Genomic DNA, 9025 nt, shown 5'->3' on the forward strand with positions numbered 1-9025 from the left:
AAGTGGCAGATAGCCCAGACAGGCTGTTGCAGAAATGCCAAGTGTCAAGAAATCTTCTCAATTTGTGCCTATTATATGAAATAACTTAGATTTGGGAAGTTAGAGCCTATATTAAATTATGATATTACTAAGGCAGGACACAGAGGCTTAATTGAAAATATTCCAAAGTAGAAATGTCTCAGCTCTCTGTGTGGGTTAGATGCAGGATTTATATGATCCGTTAACCTCTCCAAGTTTTTAAGATTAATGATTATGGTTATAGTACCCTACTCAGAAAGAAGGTAAAGCCCAGCAATATTTCCAACATCACTTACTATCCCTGATTTTCTATTAAAGCAAAAATGTTTCATATTTTATTATTAATGCAAAACAGAAATGAATGTCTTTAGTCTCTCTAATTCCAGAGTCTTCTTGGATTAGCCTGGGAAAGAATGAAGATTTTAGATTAATTTTTGTGTGAAGCATGGAAAGAACTGATGTACCAAAGGAATCCTGTCACAGCTAAGGCCAATTGAAACTGGATGGCTTAAACTGGAAACAGTTAAAGCCTAATGGCCTTTTCACTCTTTAAATGAACTCACCATTTAATATGGTGTAGTATTAGTTTTAAAATATATACCTAATACTTAAATGTACATCAGGACTCTTTACATGTATAACATTTAAATATACACCGGAACTGCTTCCACATAAGTGTCTAAATAATGGCCCCAGTAACCTTGGATATTTACACTGTGTTGCCAGGCACTGCATTTTTTTTTTTTTTTTTTTTTTTTTTTTTGGAGATGGAGTTTTGCTCTGTTGCCCAGGCTTGAATTCAGTGGTGCGATCTCAGCTCACTGCAACCTCCGCCTCCGGGTTCAAGCAATTCCCTTGCCTCACCCTCAAGAGTAGCTGGGATTACAGGTGTCCACCACCATGCCAGGCTAATTTTTTGTATTTTTAGTAGAGACGGGGTTTTACCATGTTGTCCTGGCTGGTCTCAAGTGATCCACCTGCCTTGGCCTCCCAAAGTGCTGGGATTACAGGCATGAGCCACTGCGCCCAGCCCAGGCACTGCATATTTTAAGTGCAGTGTATAGATCCTATTTATACCAAAAACCTTATGTTTTTATCAGATAAAAAACTGATTGATTTCCTAGTTAGACTGAAAGATCTTGTTTTACTCACAATTTAGTATTTTATATGAAACTCTTGACTTTTAATTCAAAGCCTATTAACAAAATATCAGACCTAGATGAAAAGAATTAAAAATTTCATGCTAAAGGTATATTCCTTCTTTATGAAAATTGTCTTAGAATCTGTAGCTTCAATTAAAATTGCAGAGGTCATTTGATCCAGCATTTTCACTAGCAGTGACAAGTAAATAAATAATCATAGACTTGGGGAAAAAAAATCTAGCTACATGCATATTCATCACAGTATCATTTATAGTAGCAAAAAATTGAAAGATGAATGTGCACTAATAGGAAATTCTAAAATATGATAGAAATAAAGTATGGCATATCCATGCACTAGAATATTATGAAAGCACTGAAATTGATGTTGAGGAAGACTATGTACTAAAAAGATATTATAAATATGTCATGAGGTTTGTTTTAAAAGATTATAAAATAGTAAAATTCCATTGTTTAAATGGGATTTTATATGTATATAAATGGAGAAAAAGTAACCATGATACACACAAAAATATGAATAAAGTGATTTGAGCCTAGGTAGTAGAAATACAGATTTTCTTTTTTGTATTTTAAATGTTTCCTAAATTTTCTATAAAAAACAAATCATACATTCATGTAAGAAAAATAAGAAATAAAAATTATTCACAATTGAGACTTTTGGTGTTAAAAATACTTGAACATTACTAAGAGTGGGTACTATGCGGAAACAATTTGTCATTAGCAGATTACCTATGCTCCTTTGGAGTGATTTCTCTGTGACTTTTCACACTATTTCACAATTCTGTCCTAGGCTTTATCAAAGTCCATGGACATCTGATCGAAACAACAATTAACAGAAATCTGCAAAAGAGTTATTAGGGACATTACTCTTGTGAATAGATAGTCAGCACTCTGGGGACAGACACTGTGTTATCTTTCTCATCTTAAATTTTACTGCTGGGCTTCATGGTGCTTTGTGCCTACCAATACTCAATCATTGGATCAACGTTGAATGACTGTTAAACTCCTTGATGTCAGAGTTAATTGCTGACAACACCCTACAGGGTTTCCTATGAGATATATATAAATTGCAATCTGCCAAAATGGGAACCCAAAGCTGCTTCTGGGGATCAAAATTAAGGGCAACCCATCTTTGCTTTGCTAGCTGTGAATTAGCTTTAAAAGGAAAAACAAACAAACAAAAAACCCAGAGTTGATTCCAGAATGGAATATGTGTAAAGAGTTCACATCTGTTGTATCTTAGTTGGTATTCCACAATACGATTTTAAATAGATCCTTCATTTTGATCTCATCTGCTATGAACTAATGTGACTAAACAGGTTGGATAAACTGTCACTCTCCTAGAAGAATGAAGCAGTGTAGAACAAATGTCATGATTTTAAAGTAACATTCTTTTTGCCTAACCCATTGTCCAGTTGTATTTCAAGTGAAGACATATTTTCTAAATTAAATTTATTTTTTAATACTATAAGGAGTCCTTATCTCCAGGCATGCTTTTGTACTTGCTATCACTTCAATAATTTGAATCACCTACACAGGTTCAAGGAAAGCACTGTGAACATAACAAGTCCTTATCCAAGTCCAGGGTATTTTGTTCACCTAGTTTACTGCCGTACCATCTGCCCTTTACTTCTGAAGGACTTTCAATAAAGCAGGAGCCAAAGTAAATGCAGATACCCCACTGCTATCTATTTAACTTTCATTAAGTGAGTTGGTGCAGTGCTCAGGCGCCTTCTCAAAACCAGCCCATCATCTAAGAGTATTTACATAAGACTCTTTGCATTATATTCCAACCTCTGCAACACTAGTATTAACTACTGACATCTGCCAACTCTGACTGCTAAGTGCTTTACAGTATCAATTCATCCCAAGCAAAAAGCATTTCTGAGTGCTGCAGTGCTCTTGTTAATGCCAATAAGAAGTATCAAGGCTTATATGACACCTAGAAGAAATTAGTACCCATATTCAAAGAAAAGTCTTTGTTATTTCCCAGAGTATTATGTGGACTTTATTGAGATGACTGCATCTGACACCTGCTGTAATATAAAATGCAGCTATAATTAGCCAACTGATGCTCACTGCAGTTTAGGTCGAATCCCTTCTGTGGGAATTATGCTTTAAAATATTCAGAACTCCAAGTGGCTCTCATTACATTTAATTTTAACTTAGAATTAGGTGGTCTAGAAAAAAAAATTTAGGATTGTAATAGCCCCCTGCTGAATGCCACACAGCAACGTGAAAACCCATAGGGTTTTTTCCTCTCTAAAAAAAAAAAAAAAAAAAAAAAATGAGAGCAGCAGACTACACTACAGCCTTCAATTGAAGTCTGGCTTTGCTTAATTGTACTTTTTGCACTCATCAGTCTCTCCTCTTCAGAGCAAGCTACAAAAATTGCCTGAATAGCCAAAGAAAAGTTTCCCACAGTCACTGGCCACAGAAAAACACTATTGTCCTTCCTCACAGTTTGATGGACAACATTTCTATAAATGGGTAGCCAGGCTGTCAATGGTACCCTCCCTGAAAAGGCAAAAGAAGAGAACAGATTCTGCCAATATCTGACAAAGCATGTTAACACATAATCAGGCATTCACTAGTCAGGCAGCTGCCCCTGGGACCTTCATCACACAGGTGCCTTTAAGCCATTTCCTATTCACAGATAAAGGAAACAAACAGGAGATACCTGGGAAAGGAGCAGTCTATCATGATTTGCCAAATGTCCATCTTCTGAGCTGTGTGTAAAACTAGAAAGATGAAAAAAAAAAAAAAAAAACCTGTAGTTTCAACTGAGAAATGATAAAACAGCCAAACACTTATAAAACCTTTAAATTAAGCTGTGGAGTTTTTTCCTTTCCTTTTCTCTGTTTTTTTTTTTTTTTTTGGGGGGGGGGGGGGGGGGAGGTGATTTCTGTTTGTTTGTATGGCATAACATCACTCAAATATAACAACAAAGGCCATCTTTTCCTTGGTGGCTTATCAAACGCATTTGCCCAAACTTAGTGTGAAACACTAAGGCTGAAATAAATACTTACCTGGTCCAACTGAGTCACAAAAGGGTTTACTTTGTCACTTGAAGCCATTTTTCCTATACACTTACACATTCTCTCTTTCTTCATTTCAAGATCTGGGATCAGTAATGCCAGAGGGGTAATGGGGTGAATGATTCTCCAGGAAAGCAGAAACTCTAGACCATTTCTTGAGGAACCACCAAAGTAAATACTTCAGAAAAATAATTAGCATTTTTTATTTCTTCATAAGTGCTCAGACTAAGAACATTATTTCCACACTGTGGATATCTATCCAATCAGAGGAAATATCAGACCTTAATACTTCATTACGCTAATGGCCCTATTACCATATATGACATTAAAATGTGCATACTGGTATATGGCTGTTCTTAGGACATTTTCAAATTATAATTTAATGATTACTATCTTTAAGTTGTTAAGTAAGAATTTCTATTTTATTTCTTCATTTTCATTTTAGTGATTATCATACTGTCAATTCTTCTGTATTTAAAGTGTGGTACACATATGAGGAAGGAACCAGGAAGGCAATTTTGTGAAGTGGTGAAGTTCTTAGGAATCTCAGATTGACTAAAATATAGTTTTTAGGATACAATTTGAAAATCGACACACTCAAAACTACAACTTTTAACCTAAAAGGCAAGTACTATAAAACTACTGGGGAAAAATAAATCAAGACAGTAGTTAATCCAAACCAGTGGCAAAAGTTGAAACGACTGCTTTTTCAACTAACTTTGTAAATAAGCAATTATTATCTTGTATAGCTTCCTCATCTGCAAAATAGGAGTGTAATGCTTAACATTCCTATTTGTTGAATACAATGCTCAACAAATGGAACAAAACCAATAAAGGCTCACGAATACCTCAGAAATATAACAATGTATATTCTCTGACTTAAGCTTTATTTTCTTATTTCTTTTTACATATTTGTTTAATAAAATATAAATAAAATTATGAAGTCAACTTTAGTTAATAAATAGCAAATTAGGATTTATTAAGTTTATAATCCTTATAAATATAAAGACATTAAGGAATCTTTCCTTAAATTTAATTCAATTAAATAATATTTAGAAACTGCCTATATATAATCATCATCATTACTGCCAGTATGCCTATTCTGTGCTAGGTATTTTATGAATATTTTATTATTTAATCCTTACAATAACCATCTGAGTCAGGTAAAATTATTTTCCCTATTTTACAGGTAGGAAACTGAGGTTTTGGGATATAAAATGAATTAACATTCTCTACTTTTCTACTAAGTTGCAGCGCTTGGATTTGGATTCAGGTCTGTATCCTTCTAAAGACCATACTTGTCCTATGAAACCATGGTTTATGTTTTAATAAACAGAACAAAATAAATTTATATTTATGATTTGAAAATGCAACATGCTTTTTTATTAGGTAGCATGTATACATTTTCTATTTTATGGTATATGTGTGTATTTTTATCATTATGACATAAGTTAAACCAACCTCCTATCTCCAGGAAAAATAATCAAAACTTTTTTGGATAGTTGAATTAGGGTTTTGTTTTTCTTAACTATTTAAAGTGAAAGAGTTTCTCTCCATGACCAAATTTACACCTGAAAATTTTCACTCAAAGACTAAACACTATCTCCCCAACCAGACTGAAGTTCTTTAAGGTTGAAAAGGAATCCTGTTTTCAACTTTCTCAAGATTTGTGACAAAACACAGCCTCTTAGGAATCTCATCTTTAGATGTACCCCATAAAACTCATACAACTTAAAACACTTTTTTATTCTGGCTTTGGTTGAATCCAGATTTCGTCAGTGTTGCCTACCAAAACAAATCTTTTCTAAACATCTGAACTTTTTAGCCTCATGTTTCAATTCATAGAAAACTTGATCTGAATTGATATGCCACTTTGATTCTAATCTCATCCTTGCCCAAATGAGCAAATCTCATCTCTGTTTCTTCCTTGTTCATTCCCATTTCTGGACTCTAAGTCAGTGTGTTTCTGACTAGAAATACCCTCTTTTCTTCTTTCTATCAATCTAAATCTAGTCTTTCGTGTCTACCCAATGGTGTACTTTCTCAACAAAATGTTCTTAACTGATTCCACTTAACACTAATCTTTCATGCAATTTCATCTGTCCTTATTTTTTCGTTTTCTGAGATGGAGTTTCACTCTTGTTACCCAGACTAGAGTACAGTGGCGTGATCTCGGCTCACGGCAACCTCCGCCTCCCGGGTTCAGGTAATTCTCCTGCCTCAGCCTCCTGAGTAGCTGGGTTTACAGGCACCCACCACCATGCCCAGCTAATTTTTTTGGCTTTTTAGTAGAGATGGGGTTTCACCATGTTGGCCAGGCTGGTCTCAAACTCCTGACCTCAGATGATCCACCGGCCTTGGCCTCCCAAAGTGCTGGGATTACAGACGTGAGTTGTCCTTATTTTTCCATTATGTGGCCTATCATCATTCACTTGAATGATATGATGGCTAGCCTCACCCTCCTAATTGATTCATGGAGCCTAGACCTATATTTTCTACCAAATTATATCCTCCTTGTGTGTCTGGAATTAGTTCCTTCTGGTGGATTGTTGGTCTTGCCGACTTCAAGAATGAAGCTACGGACGTTAGCGGTGAGTGTTACAGCTCTTAAAGATGGTGAGTCTGGAGTTTGCTCCTTCCAATGTGTCCAGAGTTTCTTCCTTCCGGTGGGTTCGTGGTCTCGCTGACTTCAGGAATGAAGCCACAGACCCTGGCGGTGAGTGTTACAGCTCATAAAGGTAGTGCGGACCCAAAGAGTGAGCGGCAGCAAGATTTATTGTGAAGAGCGAAAGAACAAAGCTTCCACAGCATGGAAGGGGACCCCAGCCAGTTGCTACTGCTGCCTTGGGTGGTCAGCTTTTAGTCCCTTATTTGGTCCTGCCCAGGTCCTGCTGATTGGTCCAGTTTACAGAGTGTAGATTGGTCCATTTCACAGAGTGCTGATTGGTGCACTTACGATCCTTTAGCTAGACACACAGTGCTGACTGGTGCATTTTTACAGAGTGCTGATTGGTGCATTTACAATCCTTTAGCTAGACACAGAACACTGATTGGTGCGTTTACAATCCTCTAGCTAGACAGAAAAGTTTTCCAAGTCCCCACTTGACCCAGGAAGTCCAGCTGGCTTTAACTCTCACTTGTGGGCAAAAGAAAGACCATATAAATAAATGAATGAATGAATAGTAAAACAGCTGATCCTAATGCTTCATATACTATTCTCTCATAAATCCTTGAAGAGAGTTATCATCCATTGTTATACTCTTGGAGTTCTACAACTAGAAAAGGAAGAAATCCCACACTGAAATCTGGCTTGAACTAAGAATGGGTTAGAAGAGTTGCCAACTCTAATCTTTCCTGTGGAAATTTCCCGTGGAAATCATTAGTGCACTAAACATTCTGGCTTTTTTCCTTCTAGGCACACGAGGGGATTACTCTTCTTGACCCCATTTGAAATTAACATGGCCATGTGATTTGCTTTAATCAATTAGTGTGATCAGAAGTGACAAACAGTCATTCCAGGGAGAAGCTTTAATAGTCTGTGTGCTATTTGCCATTTTACTTTTTCTTTGCTGCAGTATTTGTGGAAGAATGAAGATGGAGCCCCCTCCTCAGTCAGGGTCCTTAAATGAGGAAAATGTAGAGCAGAGTTCCTGGTCAACTTACGGCCACCATGTAAAAGGAGTAAGAAACAAACTTGCCCTGTTTTAAGCCACCAACATTCATTACTGCAGCACAGCCTCTCCTATGCTGACTAATAACTTCTTAATGTCAAGGTGGGACACAGTATGCCAAAATGTGAGGAGACTGAAAAACAAAATGACTAGCTAAATTAAAGCATCTTCAAATATGATCCAGAAGTATATTAGATTAGGCATTTCATTTCTGAAACTTGTAGGTAAAGAATTAAGCTCTATAGATCCTTCAAACATCTTCTGAGTTGTTCACAATTACATTTATTTCTCCCCTTTGGTATGCATCGCTCCTTCACACTTGGCACATTAATTTGAAATTTTAAAATTTTATAAACTCCACAGACTCTACTAATATCTTAACCATCAGAAAATTTAGTGGTAGATTTCTATAACTTTTGTATGTAATATTTCTGATTGAATATTAAAATATCATTTGTGTCCTCATAGATGCAGCTGTAAAATTATATGCCTATTTTTGACTTTATTTTGCTGTTGGTATGTCCATTTAGTCAAGATAAGAAATCGCTGGTCTGGCTCTGCTGATCTATTTAAGAGTTGTTTTTACCTATTTATAGCATAAATAAATAAATGTTTTCATGTGTTTCAAAAAAGGAACGCATATCTAAAGTTTCAAATATGAAATATGAGAACCTACTGAGTATACTTATTTTTTTACTTTTATTCTCTTTTATATATCAATATGCTGACAGATACATTCTTCTATGACTACATCCATCACCACACATAAGTACTGTATAGTTAAGAATAATGAAATGATTAAAAAGCATAATGAAAGAATGGCACAATTGTTTTTTTTTTTTAATTTCTCACTCTTGAGGACTCATTGCAATATTTCCTGCTCCATATTAAACTTGAGAGCTTCTGAGAAGTATTCTTAGAATTCTGATCTTTTGGAAAGAATAATGATTCAATTAGGGTTTTTTTAATCACGATGATTACTTTATGATAATGATCTTACATGGCTAAGACGTCGCACTTACATTGCACTTAGATGCAGCATTTCATTTTAGCAAATTCCAAGAACCATTCACAACTTTATTATTGTACCTGATTTTTACAAGTTCTTTATCCAAGAACCTCTTCATTCTTAGTCAAA

This window comes from Piliocolobus tephrosceles, chromosome 6 (assembly GCF_002776525.5).
Source record: "Piliocolobus tephrosceles isolate RC106 chromosome 6, ASM277652v3, whole genome shotgun sequence".
NCBI classification, from domain to species: Eukaryota; Metazoa; Chordata; class Mammalia; order Primates; family Cercopithecidae; genus Piliocolobus; species Piliocolobus tephrosceles.